General features: G+C 60.5%; 1 pseudogene; it reads left to right on the top strand.

Moving 5' to 3' along the window:
* Positions 1–1,628: 1,628 nt before the first annotated feature.
* Positions 1,629–23,108, top strand: LOC116544822 (annotated as a pseudogene).
* The last annotated feature ends 449 nt before the right edge of the window (positions 23,109–23,557 follow it).

The following is a 23,557-nucleotide window of genomic DNA, read 5'->3' as shown; positions in this document are numbered from 1 at the left end:
AGAGGTTGCAGTGAGCTGAGATGATGTCATTGCACTTCAGCCTGGGTGACAGAGCAAGACTCCATCTTGGGGGAAAAAAAAAAAGGAACCTAGACTGTGGCCCAGGTTTCTGACTATGTTGGCAGACAAGTTATATTATCCCTTAAGCCTCAAAAAACGGAAATCATTATGGGAGCCCCTTGTGCATGCTATCTGACAAGTAAATGAGAAAACGTGGGGCGCTCAGCACAGTGCCTGCCATACAGTAAGCGTTTTATACATGCACACTACTGGTATTTCCACTGTTACCAAGTGATACATGGTATGGACTTCACCAGGGAAGTGGCCTGAAGGTGGGGAGAAGGGTGTGTCTCCTTCCTCAGAGAAGGGCAGAGAATGAGAGAATGGTTTCAGCAAATCAGAATAGTAGCTGTCCCCACCACAGCCCCAGGGCTTGTTCCCAGCTGCCCTGACCCAGGGTGCCACCCAACGGCTCTAGGACAGACAGAGTCTCTGTCCTCATTCAGCTGCTGGAATGCCTGAAGGACTTGGCTCGGGGCCTGGGGTGAGGGTGGGAGGACAGTGTGAGAATCAGAGCCAGTTGGGGCCTCCCGGAGCCTTGGCACGGGGGAGAGCCAGACGGAAGCAGGACAATACATGCCCCACCAATGGAGGAGTGTTTGGAGAGGAGAACCCCATCTTCCCAAGGTCCTTTCACACTTTCATCTTTGCATCCTGGGAGTCATGCAGCAGGGTGCTCCCAAGGCTCAGAAGAGGATGTGTGGAGGGGCGGAGGTGGGCGGGGCACCAGCCTGTGGTCTCCTTGCTGGAGGTGGGACAGGAGAGAGAGGATGGACTCCACCCAATCAAGTTGGGGACAGAGTGAGATTCACCGGAAGTGCCAAATGGTCCGGGAGTGTTTCCAGCACTTTCAGTCTCTCAGAGGCACTCACAGACCACCCCCTTATCCTGGCTGGACCTGAAGCCCCTTGGCCTCCTGCCTATAGATGCTTACTTATCAGCCAAGCCCACCCACAGGGCTGAATCCAAACTCGTTCTGGCTGTGTCCACACACCCCCATGTCCATCGGGCCCTGTGTGTGGGGACGGTGGTAAAGGAGACAGACGTGGTGCCCGTCCTCCAGTCCCTCACACCAGGGGGACAGGCAGATGGGAGTGGGAGATGATTAGCACTGAGGCACGCAGCCCTCTGGGGTCTCTAGGAATGGGGGGACGGGCACCAACCCTCCTGGCGTCAGGAACAGCAACTCAGAGGAGTCCTGGAGCTACCTCTTAAAGGCCGACTTCCACCGTAAGGAAGAAGGGCGCTGTAGGTGGAGGGCAGGCTGGGCAGAGGCTGGGGCCATGCCAGTGTAGGGTGGGGCAGAAGAGCCCTCAGGAGGTGGTGGGGGATGGGTTGGAGGGTAGCCTCTGAAGCCTGTCCAAGAGGGTTGGCCTGAAGAACTCTAAGAGGCTTTCCAGGTTGACAGGTGCTTTAGGGGCTCTGGGGAGCAGTCACAGCATTTCACCAGTGTCAACTTGGACCAGGCGGGGAGGAGGGGAGGCTCTGCTCTCTGCTTCCCTTAAAGCCAGCATTTCTATAGGGAGAGAGGGAGGCTGGGTCACACGTGGGGTCCTCTAGTTCACCCCATGGACCCCCCATCCAATGACTCCATGACCAGATCCTGGAGGGGGGCAGGGGAGCGGGCCCCCGGGTCTCTCCTGTTGGTCGTGAACAGCGCTTTGCTGTCTCCAGGTTACAGTGAGGCTTCTGACCCGAGTCACATACTGTCTGCTCTGACCTCTTGTGGGACTGCCCATACCTGCTATAATTAGCTCGAGGAGGGGCGTGGAGGGGAAGAGCTGACGGGCTTGGGGATCTGGGTATGTCGACTGTGCAGAGGACCTGGCAGTGAGCCTGTCAGAGGAAGGAAGACCTGGCTGCCGGCCGCCTGTGTGATTTTTCCCCAAGAAGACACTGCTATTTATACTTCTGTAGCTTAGGATCAGCATCTTGCAGATGAGGATGTGAAGGCCCAAGGCCACAAGCATCTACAGCCAGTGAAAAAGTAAAAACGTGGGTTTCTGACTCCCAAGACAGCACCTGGCCTGATTCCTGCAGTGGATTTGGTGAGGGTAGCCTCGTGCTCCTGACTTCTGGACTGTTGGTGCTGGGGTGAGGAGCATTGGACCTCTCAGCCACCGGGTCAGAAGACCCCTTAGCTAGGATGGGTGAGCCCCCACCTACGTCCTTGAACCGTGGAATGCTAGAGGAAGGAAGGAGCCCAGGGCCAGCTGACCCCATCACCCTCTGCTGAAACTCTGCCCTGGGTGCAGGCCCAGGGAGGCTCAGGGAGCCCCAAGCCGCCGGAGCACTTGGGACACTCGTTTCTCCCCGCGAGACCTCAGCTGCCATGGTTTTAAACTTGTATTTGGGGTGAAATATTTGAGGCCGGGCTCACGGTTGAATGGGAGGAGCCCTGCCCTGGGGCAGACCAGTGAGCAGACACAGCCTGGTGCAGGCAGCCTGGACTTGGCTTGAGATCCTGGCCATCATGTTCCTCTTGTGTGTATCCCAGGGCAAGTGATGGATGAGTCCTGAGTGTGTAAGGGGAGATGATGGTACAGTCTGTCTGGGATGTTGTGAGGAGTGAATGAGAGGGTGTGCACCCGGTGCCTGGGGCCAGCCTGGCACATGGTCATCTCAGGGTTGTGAGGAGCAAATGAGAGGGTGTGCACCCGGTGCCCGGGACCAGCCTGGCACGTGACCATCTCAGGGTTGTGAGGAGCGAATGAGAGGGTGTTCACTCGGTGCCTGGGACCAGCCTGGCACGTGGCCATCTCAAGGTTGTGAGGAGCGAATGAGAGCATGTGCACCCGGTTCCCGGGACCAGCCTGGCACGTTGTCATCTTGGGCACTAGGACTGCATGCAGCAGCTGCTCCTCTGCCCACTCCCATGTTAGAGGGATCTGTTTCCAGCCAGCAGGGCAGTCTGGGTGACTCCAGGAGGATTCCAGGGTCCTCAGTAGGAGTTTGGTCACCTTGGCTTCTCTGCAGCCCTGGGCAGAGCCAGGGACCTGTCACTGGCCAGGGGACTTCAGAGCCCACACAGACCGCCCACCCAGCCTGGATCTCCAAGCTGCCAGGCCCCTGCCTCTGAAATCTGGGCTTTGGGGTCCTAAGGTCTGAGCCATACTCCCAGCCTCGCCCCACACCTGCCTTTAGCGGTACTGGTTATTCCTGACTCTTTCATGTTCTTCCAGCCTCTCCACATCTGTAGCGTTTCCTTCTCCTCTCCCTGCTGGACTCTGGGATTTATCACCTCTAACCTTCTTCCCTGTGCAATCCCTGCCTGGCACACCCAGGACTGTGGCTCATCCTGGCCCTCGGGCCTGGCACCACCTGCCCTGAGACCTCCCAGACAGGAGACTGGAGGGTTTGTGCCTCCCCATCGCCCCTGCCTGGCTAGAAGCCCCAGGTCCCGTGGGTCCTGCCTGCCTCTGTTGTTTCTGCCCAAGTCATGGCTGCCGGGGTCATCTCAGCCCTGATTGTCCGTGTGGCTCAATTCTCCCCATGGCTCAATTCTCCCCAGAACTGCTGCCCCCAGAAGGCCCCCAAACTTTCCTCCAGTTTCTCCAGAACAGCAAGGAGTCAAGGGGCCGGGCTGGTCAATATGCCAGGGCACTCCTGCTGCTAAGCTGTAGTGGTGCCAGCCTAAGGTCCAGCAGGGGCAGCAGGATGGACACTGGGCCAGACACAATAGCCATGCCCGAGGGCCATGCAGCGTGAGGCAGGGGCAGAAGCGGGTGCCAGCTGGGCCTGGGCTGCCCTCCCCAGGGCCCCCGCCTGCGTGCCCCCTGCTTCATGGTGTTGTGTCTAGGGCAGCCTCGTCTTCGCCACACTGCGGCAGCAGGAGTGTCTGGTGGGTACAGATTGTGCCTGCTCTTGTCTGCCCGGTTCCCTGCAACTGCTACCAGGGAATGCAGCTGGAGGAAGGCAGGAGTAGATAGGGTGTGACAGAGGCTGAGGCCAGTCCTGCAGGGGGACAAGCACGGCTGCCTGGGCTCTCTCCCAGGGGAGGGCTGCTTTCCAGACCTCATCCTTCCGTAGATGACCCGAGGTCTCTGCCTGGGTTGGGCCATCAGAGGCTCTGTTGTGTCAACTGTGATGTGATGTTCTCCAGATCCTTATTGGGCCTGGCTCCAGGGTCTGGGCTCAGGGATGCAGGCTGCAGGGCTGGAGAGCAGGGCCACAAGAGGGCTTGGTGATCTGGGAGGCTTTGGAGGGAAGGACCCTGGCGCTGCATCTGGAGGGGAGGCTGCAGCGATAGGGCAAGAGGAGCAGGGTGGAGGCGGCAGCGTGTGCAGAGGCTGGGCACTGGGGCTGGGGTTGTTGAGCTGGAGTACTCAGGAGGTGAGATGAGCGTGGGCAGGAGGGCCTCTGCTGCTGGCTGCAGGGTGGCTGAGCCAAGCGGGGGCTGGAGTTCTCCTACAGTGGTGGGGCTCTGTGCCACTCCCTCCTCCCCTCCTAGCCCAGCCGAGGCCTCTCTGATGGGTCTCACAGGCTGCCCCCGCTCTCCTTGCTCCCGTCCCATCTCTAGCCGCATGTGGGGCCTGTGCCTGGATGATTCTCCTGCCAAGGACATCATCGACTTCCCCTCAGTGCCGCCCAGCATCCTCTATGATGTGAGCCACCAGTGCCGCCTCCAATACGGGGCCTATTCTCTCTTCTGCGATGACATGGATGTGAGTGGGCTGGGGTGGGTACCAGAGTGTGGGGACCTGGCGGGAAGGCTCAGGGGGCAGCCCTCACCAGCCCTTAGATGCCAGCCTGGCAGGAACCTCGCTTGGCCTGGGCTGCGCCCCTGAATGACACTGTGACACATCAGAGGCTTGTGGGAGAGGCCAAGGATGGGCAGCCACAGACCCGGCTCTGAATTCTGGGTCAGGCCAGGCGCGCTGGCTCAAGCCTGTAATCCCAGCACTTTGGGAGGCCGAGGCGGGTGGATCACGAGGTCAAGAGATCGAGACCATCCTGGTCAACATGGTGAAACCCCGTCTCTACTAAAAATACAAAACATTAGCTGGGCATAGTGATGCGTGCCTATAATCCCAGCTACTCAGGAGGCTGAGGCAGGAGAATTGCCTGAACCCAGGAGGCGGAGGTTGCGGTGAGCCGAGATCGCGCCATTGCACTCCAGCCTGGGTAACAAGAGCGAAACTCTGTCTCAAAAAAAAAAAAAAATGAATTCTGGGTCAATCATGGATCCACTGTGACAAGTCCCTTAGCCTCTCTGGGGCTGGCTTTTAAGAGGGAAAAGGGCCAGGTGCGGTGGCTTACGCCTGTAATCCCAGCAGTTTGGGAGGCTGAGGCAGGTGGATCACGAGGTCAAGAGATCAAGACCATCCCGGCCAACATGATGAAACCCCGTCTCAACTAAAAATATAAAAAATTAGCTGGACATGGTGGCACATGCCTGTAGTCCCAGCTACTTGGGAGACTGACAGGAGAATAGCTTGAACCCAGGAGGCGGAGGTTGCAGTGAGCTGAGAATGCGCTATTGCATTCCAGCCTGGGCAACAAGGGTGAAACTCTGTCTCAAAAAAAAAAAAAGGGAAAAGGAACCAGTGTGGGGAGGGTATGTTTATCCTGGAGAAGACTGCCTGGAGTGATCTTCTAACGGAAGTGTTTCCAGTGGCAGGAGTGTTTCCAGAGGCGGGGCAGCTGGGGAGTGCTGTGAGCAGTGCAACCCGGGGCCACCCATACCACCACAGGGTCTGTAGAGGAAGGTGGGAGCAGACACAGAAGGGACCTCTGGGGGTCTGTGGACCCCCACCATGTGGAAGGGTGTCCAGGGAGCCCTTGGGGACAGGGTGGGGGCAGGGTGGCTGGTGGCATGGGGGTGGGGTGGGGTGAGGGTGTGGCTTGTGTCCCCTCCCTGCAAAATGTCTGCCACACATTTTGGTGCTCTGTTGGGACCACCTGTCACTCCAAGCTGGGTGCAGCCGTGGACGGCACCTGGTGTGGGGAGAACAAGGTAGGAGGTGCCCAGTCCCAGCAGTGGGAGGGAGAGGCCAGACCTCCTGCTTTGTCCTGGCCCGGGTGTCAGCCCCAGCTCACAGTCGTGCTGTGCTCCTAGCAGACCCCCACTCTCTGCAGCCCAAGCCTCTGTCTACAAAATGGAGGCATTGGGGGCAGGGCTTGATTCCATGATTCCCCAGGTGTCTTCAGCTGAGTCTGCACGTGGGCTGTTTTACTCCCTGCTCAGCTCCTCCCTGCGGCCTGGGCCACACGTTATGGTGATGATTGGCAGAGGCCTCTCTCACCTTCCGTCCTTCCATCTGTGACTTCCATGGCCTTCCCACCCACCTCGTTCTCACTAGGGTGAGGATGACTGATAGGCTTGGGAGTGGGGTGGCTCTACCTCCATCTGTCTTGGTAGTGGTGTCTCAATGGGGAGTGGGTACCTGGGGTCTTCCAGCCTGAGGCCGTGGACGGTGGCTGGTGCGGCTGGAGTGCCTGGTCCATCTGCTTGTAGAGCTGTGGCGTGGCTGTGCAGAGCGCTGAGCGGCAGTGCACGCAGCCTGCATGAGTGTGGGGCCCAGGGTGCCCTTAGCGATGGGACAGAGGGACCCAAGCAGTCAACCGATCGCAGGGGCTTGGCTCTGTCCCAGCCCCTGGCTCTTAGAAGTGTCCTCATAATGGTCAGTCTGAGTGTCCAGGCCACCTTGAGTCACTTTCAAGGAGGGTTCTGGGGCTGAGAGGTCCCCACTGCTGACCCCTTTGCAGAGAGGGGGACATTGAGGCCCAGAGACTAGAGAGACTCATCAGAGGCCACACAGCAAAGCAGCCACCGGCTGGAGGGAGGATGGAGAGGGCAGTGGGGAAGAGCATGGGCCCTGGACCTTAGATGGCTCAGGGTTTGAATCCTCTCTTGACCCCTTCTCTGGGCCTCCGTTTCCCCGTTTAAACAGGGGGATGTGAGGATATGGTGAGGCACAGAGCCCAGCAGTACCGTAGACTGAGGCACTGCCCAGCTGACTCCCTCTTCACGAGGCCGCCCAGGGAAGGCATGGGGTTCACAACCAGCCTTACCCAGGACCCTGTGCTTGGCTAAGACTGGCCTGTGGCCCTCCCTGCCTCCAGACCTCCAGGTCTGAGCTGGGTTGGGTCCAGCTATCCTGGCCTAGATGGGGAGGGTTTCAGGAGCTGTGACTTGGCATACCTCTCAGCTGGCTGGGGCCCTGGGGGCTTTTTTTTTATACCGGGGCTGGGGGAACTGCCACCAGGAGGGAGGCTGAGGACTCAAGGGCTTGTTAGGACGCTGGTGTCATTGGCTGGGGACTCAGAGCAGTCCCTCCAGTCATCCCTGCAGCTTGTCGCAGCTTCTCAACAGCCCTCTGCAGAGTCAGCCCCAACCCCATTTTACAGATGAGGAAACTGAGGTCCAGGGGTTGGCCAGAGACTTGCCCACAGTAACACAGCAGGTTGGGGACAGAGCTCAGGCTTCCTGCTGCCACTTCCCTGCAGGTCCTTACAAACAGGGAGGGTGTGTCTGGGCCAGAGTGGGGGCAGCCCATGGGAGGAGAGCATGTGCGCAGAGCTGGGTGGCAGGGATCTCGGGGTGCGGGTACAGGAGGAGGCCGCTTGCTCCGGGCTGTGGCCACGCAGTAGCACTCACCGGGCCCTCCCTGCGTCTCCCCACAGGCCCAAATACCAAGGGCAAGTACTGCATGCGTGAGCGGAAGCGTTTCCGCCTCTGCAACCTATAAGCCTGCCCCTCTGGCCGCCCCTCCTTCCGCCACGTCCAGTGCAGCCACTTTTACGCTATGCTCTACAAGGGCCAGCTGCACACATGGGTGCCTGTGGTCAATGACGGTGAGTGCTGCCTCCCACGGGTACACTGAGGCTCAGAGGGCTGGGGCTGTGTGCGCCTAAGGCTACCCTGTGATGCAACAGGAGGCTCAGTCTCCACCCCAATCCTGGGCCGGGCCGCTGTGCCCTGGGGCTGCTGCTCCTCCCAGCTCCCCAGTCTGCAGCCTTGCAGATAGCTACCAGCCCAGCCGCCAGAGCCTCCAGCCTGCCATGGATGTGTGTCACGGAGGGGTCTTACCGGTGGCCTCCATAACTCCTGCCCTGGCTGTCGCTGATGGCTCTTCTACTTGGCCCCCAGTGAACCTCTGAGCTGCACTGCTGGCCCTCAAATGAGTATTTTGCCGAGAAGCTGCAGGATGCCTTGGTTGATGGCACCCCCTGCTACTGGGGCAGGGTCAGCTGGGACCACTGCATCAATGGCATCAGCAAGGTGTGCCTGGTCGGGAAGAGGCTCTCCCAGCACCGCCCACCCCCAGCCCCACTGGCAGGCCCCAGGTTCTCCCCTGGGTCCCTCCTAATCCTCTGGCCACCTTCCCCATGCTCTGCCATTGGGATTCCCAGACCCCACCCTCTATACCACCAAGGCAAAGCCCATACCAGGCCTCCTGGCACCGGAGACCCCTGCTAGTCAGGGCTCGCTGCCCCTTGTCTCCTTGGATGCTGTGCCAGCACCGCCTCAGCCGGGACACCAGAGCCCAGGCAGGGGATTGACCTCTTGCCAGCTGACTGACCCTGGGCAGTGGTTTCCTCCCTGATAGAAGGGGTACAATGAGGTGGCACAGGTGACATGAAGGGCTCTAGCCCCGAAGGCGTCTTGTCTTTGCCCATCTCCCCAGCCACCTACCTGCCCCTGCTTCTAGCCCCCTAAGCCACTGGTGTGTCCAGGCCTGGGCTCAGAGGGTGACCAGCAGGGAGGGGCCCACCCCCAGCACCTCTGATGTTCAGATTCCCTTCACGAGCTGGTCAGGAGCCCGTGGCGAGTCAGGTCCCTGCCTGCCCGCAGCCTTTGCAGAACTCCCTTCTCTTGTCGCATGTGATGCTCGAGACATACCTTTAAGGGAGGGGTGAGTCTTCCCCGTCTCACATCTGAGGACACTGAGGCTCAGGGAGGTAGAGAAGTTCACCTGGGTCAGAGGCACAGCTGGGGTGGGGCAGGGCCAGAGGAAGGCCTCCCAACCCCTACTCCAGCTGTCTCCTCCTGACCTTGGCTGGCCCCCGGGGCTGGGGCCACAGAGGGCTGACCGCCAGCACCACGGGCCTCCCCTCCCTTGTGTGTTGCAGAATGTGGGCTGTGACTTCGAGATTGACTCCGGTGCCATGGAGGACCGCTGTGGCATGTGCCACGGCAATGGCTCCACCTGCCACACCATGAGCGAGACCTTCGAGGAGGCCGAGGGCCTGGGTATGGGGTGGGACCACTGTGGGAGAGGGGTGTGCTCTTTACCTGGTGGCCACTTCCCCATCTGCCCCAGGCCTCCCCATTGGCCTTGTGGTCCCCACCTAGCCATAGATGGCTAAGCAGAGAAGCCTTTCTGGTGTGGAATTCTTGTAAGAGTCAGGGACCCCTAACCCAAGCGCAGAGACCTGTCCCTGTGGGGAGTCCTCTTGTCCCAGAGACTCAGGCAGGTCCAGCTCAGCTTGTATGCAGCCCCTGGGCCTCTAGGAGGATGGTGGTCTCCTCCTGAAGCTTCTGAGACCCTCAGCTCCACGCCCTCACCTTGGGTCTGCTTTGAACATGTTGAGTACTGACTGTGCTAGGTGATGGGGACATGCAAGTAAATCGTTCAGTCCCGCAGGGGACAGAAACTTCTGTGTGGCCAGTGCAGTGCAGGGAGGCCCAGAGGACTTTGGGAGTACCGAGGAGGATACTCCTGGCCTGGGGAAGTCAGGGAAGGTTTCCCATGGGAGGAAAACCCCGTTGTCCTCAGATCCCAGCAGGACGCTCATTCATGTTACTATCCCTGCCTGCCTCACTTTCCTCATCTGTGAAATGAGGACAACAATAATTCCTACATCCTAGGGTTGTTATTCATTTTACAGGTGAGCAGTGCCCGGCACGTGATGGGTGTTACAGAAGCGGGTGAATAAAAGCAGCCGTGTGGGCTGAGGAGGGTGACCCGGGAGAAAGGCCTGAGCATGCTGGCATTTTAGAAAAACAGTGCCAGCTGGCCCTGAGTGTTGGGTGGACCCAGCCTTGTGATGAGACCAGTTTAGGTCCCCAAGAGGGGGGTGACGGGGCATGGACACAGGGTCAGGATTTGGGGCACCTCTGTGAGGTTTTGGTGACCTACGACATATCTGAGCAATTGGGGGAGCTCAGACTTTTAAGGTAACAGTGGAATCTTTGGCATCAGCAGGCGGAGTGCAAGCAGGGAGAGAGGTGAGGGCAGTGGGTGGGGATAGGCAACCCTGTCACCCCAAGCACAACCTATGCCGGCAAGGTATGTGGACGTGAGGCTGATCCCAGCTGGCGTATGTGAGATCTCCATCCAGGAGGCTGCTAACTTCCTGGCACTGCAGAGCGAGGACCCAAAGAAGTACTTCCTCAACAGACGCTGGACCATCCAGTGGGACGGGGACTATGAGGTGGCAGGGACCACCTTCACATACGCATGCAGAGGCAACTGGGAGAACCTCATATCCCTGGGTCCCACCAACGAGCTTGTCTAGATTCAGGTGCATGCTTCCCGATGCCCAGGAGCGGGGAGCAGAGGCAGAGACCCCAGGCCCATGGCAGGGTCTCATCCTGGAGGAGTGAGCCCTGGGGCAGTCACAGAGCCTGGCTCTCAGCCAGGCCCTCATGCTGCAACCTCTGCCTCAGTTTCCCCATCTTTTAAAACGGCCCCGTGATGTAGCTGCAGTTCAGAGGTGGCTGGGGTCAGCTCCTCTAGGCCTGGGTGGATGGAGAGAGCGCTTCATGCTCACGGGGCCTGTCTGCTCGCCCAGCTGCTGTTCCAGGAGAGTAACCCCGGGATGCGCTAAAAGTACACCGTCCACAGGGAGGCAGATGGCCATGGCGAGGTCCCGCCGCCTGAGTTCTGGCACTACGGACCCTGGACCAAGTGCATGGTCACCTGCGGCACAGGTGAGAAGAGGGGCAGGCACAGCCCTGTCAGCAGGGGCTTTGGCTCTGGACAGGGACACTGGCTTCAGCCTTCAGCTCACTGCTGGGCCACCACGGGTCTGGAGGTTTGCTTCTCTGAGCCTCAGTTCCCCATCTGTAAAATGAGTGGCAATTGCCCCATGTTCCATGCCTGCTGGGAGGTAAATAGATGAGGCAGGTGGGGGCAGCTTGCGGCGAGTGCTCAGCGTGCCCCAGCTCTTGGCGTTTTCCATCCGGTGGCACAGCTCCCTCTCGATTTTGTCCTGGCTCAGCTCCAGCAGGTCTTGTGCCTGCATTTCTGCTGTGTCCTGGAGACAACCCACCCCCACCCCCACAGAGCCTTAGCCGTGGGCTTGTAGGGGTACTGCTCCCCTTCTCCAGCCCCTCCAGTGATCCAGAGCCTGGGGCTCCCTGGTGGCCTCCCCATGAGGGGCTTCCCAGACAGAAGGAGGGGGAACAGTGGAAGGTGGCAGGGAAGGGGGCAGTGAGGAGAGGGAGGCCAGGGCACAGCCAGGTTTCCCACCCCACTCTGAGGCCAGCCCTGTGGCCCCTTACCACGCCGACTTATTTCTTTAAACTATGTAAAAAGTATGATGGTTTTATTAACTCCGACTCTTCCTCCCCATATTTCCCTTTGTGCCCCCCTGCCCCTTGGTCTTCCCCCCCCATGCCCCTCAGTTTCCCCTGACCCCTCAGTCTTCCCCCTCCCCCCTTGGTCTTCCCTACATGCTCCTCAATCCCCCCCTCTGTCTCTCCCCCACCCCTGGATCTCCCCTTCTGCCCCTCAGTCTCCCTTCATCCCTTGGTCTCCCTGCTCACTCCTCGGTCTCCCCCTGTCCCTTGGTCTCCCCTCAACCCTCAGTCTCCCCCCAGTCGTGCCTCTCAGTCCCCCCTGCTCCTCGGTCTCCCCCTGCCCCTGGGTCTTCCCCCACCCCATCTCCCTCCACTCCTCAGTCTCCCCATTTGCTGTCTCCCCACACCCCTCGGTTTTCCCCCACCCCATCTCCTCCCACCCCTCAGTCTCCTCCCTCCATGTCTCCCCACACCCCTCGGTTTCCCCCCTCCCAGTCTCCCCGGTCGTGCCTCTCAGTCCCCCAACTCCTCGCTCTCCCCGCCCCGCCCCTGGGTCTCCCCAGCCCCTGGGTCTCCCTGCTCACCCCTCAGTCTCCCCCCTCCTCCATCTCCCGCTCTCTTAGTCCCCCTCTTTCCCCTCAATCTTTCCATCGTTGACACCCAGTGTCCTCAGGGTCTCAGAATCGGGAATCTGAGATAGAGACACTTGAGCATTTCTTAAAATGCTATTTAAAAATCATTATTGCTATTTGGAGGAAAGAGGTGAGGGAAGGAGAAGGAGTGGGGAGGAGGGAAAGGAGAAGTGAGGGAGGGGGCGGGTGCACAGGGGAAGAGAGGGAGCTTTAAAATGCTGTTATGATGACAACATGAGAACTGGAGAACTGGGTAGATGCCTCCCAAAGCTAGGAAACCCATTTTATCTAATACAGCTATCTTTATTTTATTTTGAGATGAGTCTTGCTCTGTCACCCAGGCTGGAGTGCAGTGGTGCGATCCTGGCTCACAGCAGTGTCCGCCTCCCAGGTCCCACTGATTCTCCTGCCTCAGGCTCCCGAGTAGTTGGGATTTACAGGCATGTGCCACCATGCCTGGCTAATTTTTTATTATTGGTAGAGGCGGGGTTTCACCATGTTGGCCAGGCTGGTCTTAAACTCCTGACCTCTGGTGATTCACCAGACTCAGCCTCCCAGAGCACTGGGATTGATTGCAGGCATGAGCCACCACACCTGGCATAATTCAGGTGTCTTTAAATAGACAACCATGAGAAACCAACAGATACATGTGCAGCATGAGACATTTGGGCGATTGCCGTTCAGCAAATCGGCTGCCTCGAAGGTGGACCGTGTAGGAGTGTACGCAGAGGCAAGTGCCCCGCAGTGGCCAGGACAGACAGGCAGGAAGTCCCAGGTGCACAGTCCAAGCTGGCGGGACCTGGAGATGACTGTCCCTCAGCTGCAGCGTCCTTGCCACAGCAGCCCTCCCCTCCTGCTTGTCACAGATGTCATCCTCCCTTCCAGGCCTCTTGCCATGTTCCGGGCAGGAAGAAGGAGGGAAAAGGGCTGACTCCCAGCGAGGGACTCGTGCCTGTTTCTCCCCAGCCAGGACTGTGTCCCAGAAACCCTAGTTTCGAGGGGGCGGCCTCAGGGTGTTTTCAGCAGTCCCATTGCTGTAGTTGGGACCTTGAGCAATATCAGAATCTGTTGGTAAGGAAAGGGGGACGGGCGTGGGACTGACAGCTCAGGGGAGGGACAGCTTACTCTTGAGACTCCCGGGGAGCAGAGAAAGCAGAGCCACCAGCACAGGGGGTCCTGAGGCTGGGCCTCAGCAGGCAGTATGGAAGTGAGTTTAAGTGAGGAGCGTGGCTGTGGAAAAGCCCGGGGTGGGCAGTGGCAGAAGGTATGAAGGACAGGAGCAATGCCAAGGCTGGTGTGGGGGCGGGGAGCGGGGCCTGCCCCTTGATGCATTTCTTCTCCAAATGTTCTCTGAGCCATTGGGAAGGGTGTGGACAGTGGGGCAGCCTTGACATCATGGCTGGGTTTGCATGCTAGCAGCAGCTGGCATGGATCGAGCTCTTAGGATGTGCCGGGCATGGCTGAGCCCGCACATGCAAGGCCACAAGCAGCCCTGCCTCCGGGGCTTGTAGGCAGGCAGGATTGTCCATCCAACTTCACAGAGGAGGCCGCTGAGGTTCAGAGAGGCCAAATGAGCTGCCCAGGCATCTCAGCTAGGAAGCAGAGGGTCTCGGGACCCAACCCACTAAACCTCCACACTGTGCCACCTCTCCAGGGACGGTCAGAGGGAGGCTACGTAGGAGAGGTCGGGTGAGAGCAGGGACAGCAAGGAGGAGGCAGCCGTGGAGGTCTGCCTTCATCCTGACAAGGGCGGTGAGGCGCTGTTCAGGGAGGGTTCTGGCAGAAATGGTGTCTTTGGGTCTTAGGCGGTGGGCACCTGGGTGTCAGGCCCAGGCTGAGCCCCACGGCCCCTAGATGTGCAGAGGCAGAGTGTGTACTGCTCGGAGCGGCAGGCAGGGCCTGTGGACGAGGGGCACTGTGACCCCCTGGGCCAGCCCGATGACCGCCAGAGGAAGTGCAGTGAGCAGCCCTGCCCTGCCAGGTGAGCCATCCCCACGTCCCTGCCAACTCCCTACCCCCAGGTGGCCTGAGTCTGCCACAGGCCCCTACTTCTGGGCCCCAGAGACCCCAGGGAGGAGCACAGGCAGCCAGGTTTTCACAGGTCTTCCCAAGGCTGAAGCCCCAGCTCTCGGTCACCCCTTACTCCAGCCTGGGCCGGCCTGGACACCTGTGGTCCTCCTTAGGTCCCTGGATACAGAAATAGGCCTCAGGTCATGCTCACTTCCCCTGAGGGGAGGGTGGCAGGAGCGGAGGGGCTGGGCCATGTCACCAGACTTAGAGGGCAGGACACCTACCTGGGCTTGGAGCTCTGGAGAAACGCCACTGGCCTTGGTCCCAGCTCTAGGACCAACCCCGAGGGCCTAGGAGCCCAGCCTGGCCCTCCCTGCTGGTGAGCCTGCTGATGCCACCCATGTGCCCTTGCCAGGTGGTGGGCAGGTGAGTGGCAGCTGTGCTCCAGGTCCTGCGGGCCTGGGGGCCTCTCACGCCGGGTCATGCTCTACATTTACAGCATGGGGCTGGATGAGCAGAGCGCCCTGGAGCCGCCCGCCTGTGAACACCTTCCCCGGCCCCCAGCTAAAACCCCCTGCAACCGTCACGTGCCCTGTCTGGCCACCTGGGCTATGGGGAACTGGTCTCAGGTGAGTGTGGGATGGGAGGGGCCGCCTCCAGCGCCACCCTTGGTCTCAGGCTACAGGGAGGCAGACAGCCTTCCTCCAGCCCTTACTACCTGGTACTGTGGGTGGAAGGGAGTCTGGGGCATTCCAGGGTCCAGCCTGACTCCAAAGCCTCAGGGATCAGGAAGCCCCTGCGAAGCCGTGACCACAGCCATGACCTTGAGCTGGGTAGGGCCAGAGAGGGCTAGCTGGGTCCCTGCCGCTCTGACACCGGGCAGTGGACAGTGCCTTGCCCCCGCCTTGCCCCAGCGTCCCCTGGCAGCCCGCCTTGCCCCAGCATCCCCTGGCAGCCCGCCTCCCAGCCTGAGCCCCTCACCCAGGCTTCCCCCACAGTGCTCAGTGACATGCGGGGAGGGCACTCAGCACCGAAGTGTCCTCTGCACCAGTGACACTGGTGTCCCCTGTGACGAGGCCCAGCAGCCAGCCCGCCAAGTCACCTGCTCTCTGCCACCCTGTGTGCGGCCCCTGGACACTGGTCCCTGAAGGCTCAGGCAGCGGCTCCTCCAGCCACGAGCTCTTCAACGAGGCTGACTTCATCCTGCACCGCCTGACCCCACGCTCTTCACCCACCTCAGCACTCAGGCTAGCCAGCATGGGCAACGCCATTGACAAGGATTCCCTGGAGCTGGACCCACTGGGGCCCGTGTTTGTGGACAACTTCTACTACGACTACAGTTTCATCAATTTCCACGAGGACCTGTCCTACAGGCCCTTTGAGGAGCCCGATCTAGACCTGGCGGGGACAGGCCCACACCACGCGGCCATCCTGCTGCACCCTCCACAGGTAACCCCGTGTCTGCCACAGAGCCTCCTGCAGCCACGGAGGAGGGGGCCTTGGTCCCCTAGCCCTTGGCCCAGCCAGGCCGGCCACTCCCCACCCCCACCCTCAGAGCTGACCCCTGGGAACTCTTTGGTCAATTTCCTGCCTGAGGAAGACACCCCCATAGGGGCCCAAGACCTTGGGCTCCCCAGCCTGCCCTGGCCCAGGGTTTCCCCTGATGGCGTGCAGATGTCTGCCACCCCTGGGAGCCAAAATGACTTGGTTGGAGAGGACAGCCAGCGCCAGCTTCCCCCTCCATGGTGGGACAGAACCAATGAGGTTTCCAAGGACGATGAGGAACCTGGGGGCTCTGGAGCCCCCCACCTGCCCCCGAGACCCAGCCCCACCCTGCCCCCTTTGTCCTCTGTCGGCAGCATGCACTCCTCTCCTGGTCCTAATGTAGTGGAGCTGTAGACAGGAGGGACTGTAGCCTGGAAGCCAGCTCTGGAGGGTGGCCTGGGGCCTGGGGACAGTGAGCTGAGGCCCACTGTGGAGGTGGCTCCTCCCCTTCCTCCTCCCATAGCCCCTCCGCCAGAGACAGAAGGCAGGGACAGCCCCCTGCAGCCGGGGACTCCCAACTCCCCAACCCCAGGACCAGGCTCCTGGGACCTGCGGACTGTGGCAGTGTGGGGCACCTTCCTCCCCACGACCCTGACTGGCCTCAGGCACACACCTGAGCCTGACCCTGCTCAGAGCCCGGGACCTGAGGGCCAGCCTGAGTCCCTCAGCCTGAGGTGCCCCTGAGCTCTGGGCTGCTGTCCATGCCAGCTTGGGACAGCCCTGCAAACAGCCGCAGAGCCCCTGAGACCCAGCCCCCGGCCCCCAGCCTGGCTAAGGCAGGGTCCCCTGTGGACCCGCTGGCTGCTAGGAACACCAGCGGGCAATCTGGAAACTGGAGCAAGGCAAGTGGTGCGGGCCAGGCTGGCGGGTGAGTTTGCCCAGGACCTTGGTGATTGTTGCCTCATCTGAAAGTGAGCAGAGTGGGACACAGGTGTTGTCTGTCCCGCCTCCCTCGGGGCAGGGGTTCCCAGGATTAGGCGGATGAGGGGACCACAGGGCCCATTCCTGGGCAGCACAGGGGGCCTCAGGGAAGCCAGGGCAGGCACACACTGGCAGCACACCCCAGGACAGAGTTCACTCAGACAACTGTGCAGTGGGGAGGGTCCCCTCATGGCCCGCAGGCCCAGTCTTGCCCAGAAAGCAAGCTTCCCTGAGGCTCAGCCTGGCTCCTCCATGCTGGGCTCAGCCCACTGCCACCTGGCTCTGCCCTCAATGGCTCCACCTTCCTTTGGAAGTGACCTGCAGGGGTCTGAGCTGCATGAAAGAAGCTGGCCAGTGCCCCCTCCCTGGGTCCCCTGATGGTCACTGCAGGAGAAGCAAGCTTCTGTTCAGATCCCTAATTTGGGTGTGGGAAGGGGCAGGCTGGTCAGGATAGCTGGTCAGGGGTGCCCGCAGGGTCCCCTTCCCCCACCTCTGCACCAGTGACACTGCAACACAGGCCCTTTGTCCTTTGTGGGGAGGGTCAGTTGGTTGCTCGAGGGTGAGGGTTGACTTTTTATTCTCACGGTCTTCCTGGGAGGTGGGTGCAGGAGTCTATTTTGCAAATAAGAAAACTGAGGCCCAGAAGAGGGGCCTGTCTTGCTGAGGTCTCGCTAGCCTAGGTGGGTAGTTCCTGGCTGTGGGGGCCTGGCGGGGATGGGGTCTGCCTGGCTTTCACGGGTCCGTGCCCCGCAGTGCTCCACCACCTGCGGCCTGGGTGCTGTCTGGGGGCCAGTGCACTGTATCTCTGGCCGGGATGAAGACTGCACCCCTGCTGACCGGCCCCAGCCTGCCCACTGCTGCCACCTGCAGCCCTGTGCCACCTGGCACTTGGGCAACTGGAGTAAGGTATGTGAGGATGGAGCCAGGGCAGGGAGCCCCAGGGCATGGGGTGGAGCCCTGGGTAACCAGGGCCTATGTTCCGAGAGCAGCAGGGCAGGGGAGGGCTCCAGGCTGCACGTCTGGGCACCCGATGGCACTGGATCTGAATCTCCTGGGAGTCTTCATTTTTGTCTGGCTTGACCTGTCTCCTCCTCTCTGTATTTCTGACCCCATCTGGACTTGTCTTTCACCAGCTTGCCTTTCTTCCTCCCTTTCTCTGTCTGTCCCTGCCCATGGCAGCCCCTGGCCGGGCACCTTTTGCTTGGGGCCTGCCAGCCTTGGCCTCCCGCTGGGGCTCTTCAGGGATTTGCCCCGGGCTGTAGCAAGGGCCTCATGCCTTCCCTGCCACATGCCTCACAGGGTCGCACGTGTGGGCCTGCACGTGGGGGGTATCCATACGCGTCTCTCCATCCCCATTGCTCCCACAGCTGCGGTGGAGGCTCCTCAGTGTGGGACGTGCAGTGTGTGGACACACGGGACCTCTGGCTGCTGCGACCCTTCCATTGTCAGCTGGGGCCAGCCAAGCCCTGCCTCAGCTACTACACCTCTTCCTGGAGGGAGGTGAGGCCTGGCGGTCCAGTTGGGGGGAGGGGACGCCCTCAGACCCTGGCTGTGCCCTGACTCCTTCCCTGCACCCCAGTGCTCTGAGGCCTGTGGTGGTGGTGAACAGCAGCATCTGGTGACCTGCCCAGAGCCAGGCCTCTGCGAGGAGGCACTGAGACCCAACACCACGTGTCCCTGTAACACTCATCCCTGCACGCAGTGGGTGGTGGGGCCCTGGGGCCAGATGAGCTGGGCTGTGTGGAGGAGCAGGGAGCAAGGGCTTGGTGGCACCTGGTTGGTCCTGGGTTGGGTGAAGCAGCAATTGAGTGTGGCTGAGAGCCAGGCTGTCTCTGGCCACTGCTCGTGCAGCAGTGACTGGACGAGGTCCTGCCCTGCTGGTGCTCACAGCCTGCCAGGAAGAAACTGACAAGGGAAGGGCACGTGTGTTGTGATGTCAGGGAAGGCCTTTCCAGGAGGGGCCTTGAGTTGAGACCCGAGGGAGGAGTCAGTGATGCCAAGGACAGGGATAAAAGGGACAGTAGGTGTGAAGTCTGAGACAGGAATGATGAGCTTGGGGTGAGCAGGGAGCCTGGCAAAGGCCAGCAGCAGAAGGGGGCAGAAGAGGAGCCTCGGGTGGGCAGGACGCCTTCTTCCAGGTCTGTTTAGAATGAAGGGGTTCAGAAATCTCAGCTGTGGGCCCGGAGCCGGGCCCTGAAATCAGTTGGGCCAGGGCTTGAGTCTTTGTCTCACTGGCTGCTGAGTGACTCTGGGCAGGTTGTCTTGCCTTGCTGGGTCACTGTTTTCTCATCTGTAGAATGGGGACAGCTTGGGAGAGGAGGGTCAGGAGGATTAAATAAAGTAACGGGATGGAGCACAGGCACAGACAGCGGGCACAGCACGACACTAGCACAGATTCGGCACATGTTCAGGGCTTTCAGACCCGCACCTGATAACAAGGAAGCCTGGTGGGCTGGGCCCCGGCTGTGAAACCTGTCTCCTCCCCTCCTGCCTGTGGGCTGGGCAGGCCCTCTGCCCCATCCCTTGGGCACAGCGGTGTCTCGCCCACGTCTCCGCCCGCTGCTGCATTAGGGCTCCATCCCGGGGCTCTGCCCAGGCCTCTCAGGCATGTCCCGTGAGAGGGGCTCGCTGCCCTGCAGCCTTGAGGGCTGTCCCCACTGTTCTCACACTCCCGCTGCAGGAGCTGATCCCACAGTGTGAGTGGGGTTTGAGTACCGAGTGGGCTCTAGGCATGGGACCAGGCCCTCCCAGGTGGCACTGAGGGCGGGGCTGGGGGCAAGGCCAGGCCAGTCAGGCACAGGGTACAGGGATGGCTTCCCAGAGGAGGTGTCACTGCCCCCGCAGCTAAGGTGGCCCAGGGAAACACTCCTTTCTCCCCACCCCCCGCAGTGCTCAGCCCCCTGTGGTGGGGGCATCCAGCGTTGCCTGGTCAAGTGTGTCAACACCCAGATGGGGCTGCCTGAGGAAGACAGTGACCAGTGTGGCCATGAGGCCTGGCTTGAGAGCTCCTGGCCGTGTGGCACTGAGGACTGCAAGCCCATCCAGGCACCCTGTGATTCCACAAATCCCTGGCTCTCTGATAAAGTGAGGTGGGGTGGGAAGGGTGATGGGGAGTGGGATTGTCAAACCATCACGCCCACGGCACTGGCTGGCTCCATCTGCAGTCTGGGCTCAGGAGCCACATGGCCACTGAGAATCCTGAGGCCGCAGGATGCCATGCTGGAGCCTGGGCTGTGCTGGGAGTCAGCCCGGGGGTCCCAGCCACACGATCTCCTGCTGGCAGATGTCTGGCCTCAGGGGAGGAGAGGGGGCAGCCCTGGCCCCTGAGCGGCTGTGTGAACCTGTGTAAGCTCTTTCCCTCTGAGCCTCAGTCTTCCCGTAGTGAGGCCAGGGATGTCCTTGAGGCTATGTGAAAGCTGGGCCTGGGTGAGTCCAGTCCCCAGTCCTGGCCTGCCCATTCCCTGGCCAGAGGGCTGCCTAGAGTGAGCAGTGGAACCGCAGGGAGGGCTTCCCTCCCAGGGTCCTACTAGTCCCAGCGGCAGGGGTTTTCCTGACCAGCTGTGTCCTGGCAGAAGGGCCTGGGCCAAAGTGGTCTGGACACCCTGACACCCTGCTGCGCGCACACACACACACACACACACACACACACACACACACAGTCTCTCTCTCCTGACACCCCTGCCACACATACACACATTCTTACCCTTCTGCCCCTAACACATACACATTCTCTTTCTCCTGACCCTCTGTCTCAGACACACACACACACACACACTCACTCACTCACTCACTCACTCACTCACTCTCTTCCTTCCTGCAGCCCCAGCTGCTCCCAGCAGTGCTGAGTGTAGGAAACCGTGGCCCTGGAGTCTCACCTGGGCGTCCCTCGCCAGCTGCGTGGCCTTGGGCTCCATTTCCCTGTCAGCTCCTTCATGTGCTGAATCACGGGGCTGTCAAGCACCATCCTTGCATAAATGTCTGGGCACAAAGCGCCCCACACTGCGTGGGCATCCAGGTGGTGCTCAGGGAAGGCGGCTTTTTCCCCTTCCCCAAAGCCACTGTCATCCCCAATTACAAGTTCAGGAAGAGGGCCTGGGGCTGCCCCTAGCAATCTAGAGCACCCAGAAGCTGTGGCGGGAAGAGGTGCGGCCCCCTGTGCTAATGGCTGTCTGCCCCCTGCCCCTTGGACAGAGTTGGCAGCCAGGGCACTCAAGCTGGCATTTGGGGCCCCCTGCAGTCTCCCAGGTCTGCCTCTCCCCTTGTCTAGTGTAGCCTTCTCTTTTTTTTTTTTTTTTTTTTTTTTTGAGACGGAGTTTCACTCTTGTTACCCAGGCTGGAGTGCAATGGCGCGATCTCGGCTCACTGCAACCTCCGCCTCCTGGGTTCAGGCAATTCTCCTGCCTCAGCCTCCTGAGTAGCTGGGATTACAGGCACGCACCACCATGCCCAGCTAATTTTTTGTATTTTTAGTAGAGATGGGGTTTCACCATGTTGACCAGGATGGTCTCGATCTCTTGGCCTCGTGATCCACCCGCCTCGGCCTCCCAAAATGCTGGGATTACAGGCTTGAGCCACCGCGCCCGGCTGCGTAGCCTTCTCTATCTTCTCCTGGACAGGCCTCATTTAGGCTCAGAGTGGCCCCTGCCATGCCTCGCTACCCTGCCTCTGTTAGGGGTGGCCTCCCTGCCTCAAACCCCATTACCTCAAGGCCCAGAGGCAGTGCCCCCACCCTACCCTGCCATCCTCAGCACGCACCCAGCCAGCATCTCAGAGTGCTCCTGTGTGCCGCCTGGGCTGGCTGCTGGCATCACATCTCTTGCTTGTCAGGGCTAGGCTGGCTACAGGGAGCGGGTGTTACCATCCCAGGTGGTGAGGACCAGATGGGGCAGAGAACAGGAACTGAGGTGCCTGGGGGCCCAGAACCAGGGACGATCACCCACGAGGCTCTGGGCTTTCAGGGTCTCCAGGGGTGGGTGTGAGTGGGTGGAGAGAGAGGGGCTGCTTAGGTAGCTGAACTAGAAGCTGTCTTAAGTGAGTTTTCTGCCACCAGTGTACAGTGGAGGGGAAGCAGGAAGGTGTCTTGCACCTTGAGACCTGGAATTCCCAGGATGTTTTGCTGGTGTGTGGGACAGTGTGGTGGGTATTTGGAAAGCCTGGAAACTCCAGAGTGTGTGGTCACTGCAATGACCCAGCATGGCCGCATCCGTTTGCTGCAGAGGTGGGGTTGACAGAGGAGGGGACCGAGGCCCGAGAGGTGAGGCATCTCGTGTGAGGTCACCCTGGGTGAGCAGGATGCAGCCTGCAGATGTGCGCTTTGGAGCTGTGCCCAGAGCTGGGCTGGATGGAGGAGCCTGACTGCTGCCTCGTGCCCTCTGCGGGGCCTGGAGGATTGCCCAGGCCCAGGGCTGGCTGCTCCCATCCTGGTCCTCCTCCCCCAGGAGGTCTGCCGGAATGAGCAGGGCCCGTGCAGCAGCTGGGGGTTGTCAGCAGCAGCAGCAGCATCAGGAGCAAGGCCAGAAGGCTGGAAAAAAGCCACTTCCCAAAATAGCTCTGATAACCACAGGCAGGAGGGCCCAGCCGAGCCTCAGCCCTGACAAGCCTCAGCCCCTGGTTTCCACTGACAGGCTGCAAGGTCCAGTCTTTCGAGCCTTCGTGGCCTCCCTGAGAAGTGGAAGACTGGTCTGGGAGATGGGACCCTGTGACCCCAAAGCCGAGGCTGAGTGCAGCCCCCATGGCTGGAGGGGGTCACAGAGGCCTGGTAGGACAGTTGCACTGGAGCAGGGGGAGGTGTCGGGAGTGGGGGCAGAGGCCACTGCAGGCTGGCAGCAGCCCCCGGGACTGCAGTTCTGTGCCAGGCTCTGTCAGGGGATTCCAAGGCTGAGCAAGGATGGAGATGGAGTGGCAGGGCATTACCTTGGGCAGGCTTTTCTGTGGACATTTGAGGGGGTCAGTGTGGGGTCTCAGGACCTTTCCTCCAGAAACCTCAGCCCACCAGCGCCTGTTCTCCAATCTTGGGGGTCGGCCATGGGAAGGTGGGACAGAGACAGCCACAGTGGGAGTGGTGCAACTCCAGTTCAGGAGCCCCTCCGGAAACTGGGGCCCTCTGCATGGCAGGCAGCTGCTGGAGCCTCCTTAAGGTGACTGGTGTGGGGAGCCAGATTCTGTGTACCCCAAACCACTGATGCCCCCCGTCCCCCACTTCAGGCTGTGAGTGGGACCGCCTGTCATTCGGATTCTGCGAGACACTGCGCCTGCTGGGCCGCTGCCAGCTGCCCACTGTCCACACCCAGTGCTGCTGCTCATGCCCTCCGCCCAGCCATGGCGCCCCCTCCTGAGGCCATCAGCAGGCTGCCTGCCGCTGACCGCATCAGGATGCACAGACCGACCGACAGACCTCAGTGCCCACCACGGGCTGTGGCGGAGCCCCCGCCTCCTGCACCCTAATGTTGCTAACCCCCCTGTCCCCAACCAGCGGCAGGCTGGGGACCTCCTCCCCCTCAGAAAAGGTATTTTTTTATTTTAACAGTTTGTGTAACATTTGTTGTTATTTTACATAAATGAGCATCTACCATTCCAAAGCACAGCGTGTCTTCTTGGATTTGGAGAACCTTAAAAGTCAGAAATTTCTCCCGACCCTTCTGCCCCAATCTCCACTGCCCAGCATCTCAGCAGGCAGCAGCTTTTCACCTGCTCCTCTGGGGCAGATCTGCTGGGGGCAGAGCAGCAAGTGAGTCAGTGAGAGCAGGCCTCAGGAGCCAGGGGGATGATACCCTGGGAGACCTGTCTGCAGAAGGCTGGGTTCTGGGGCAGGAAGGTTTTCTGGGCAGGGGTACAGCTCGGCCCTTACTTGCAGCCTGCCTCCACCCCAGGCACCCAGGTTTTCCTGGAGACCCACTCTGAGGTCCTCAGAGACCTGCCC

The sequence above is a fragment of the Sapajus apella genome, unplaced genomic scaffold (genome assembly GCF_009761245.1).
Source record: "Sapajus apella isolate SASKATOON/1434 unplaced genomic scaffold, GSC_monkey_1.0 scaffold232, whole genome shotgun sequence".
NCBI lineage: Eukaryota > Metazoa > Chordata > Mammalia > Primates > Cebidae > Sapajus > Sapajus apella.
This window is presented reverse-complemented; position numbering and strand designations above follow the sequence as displayed.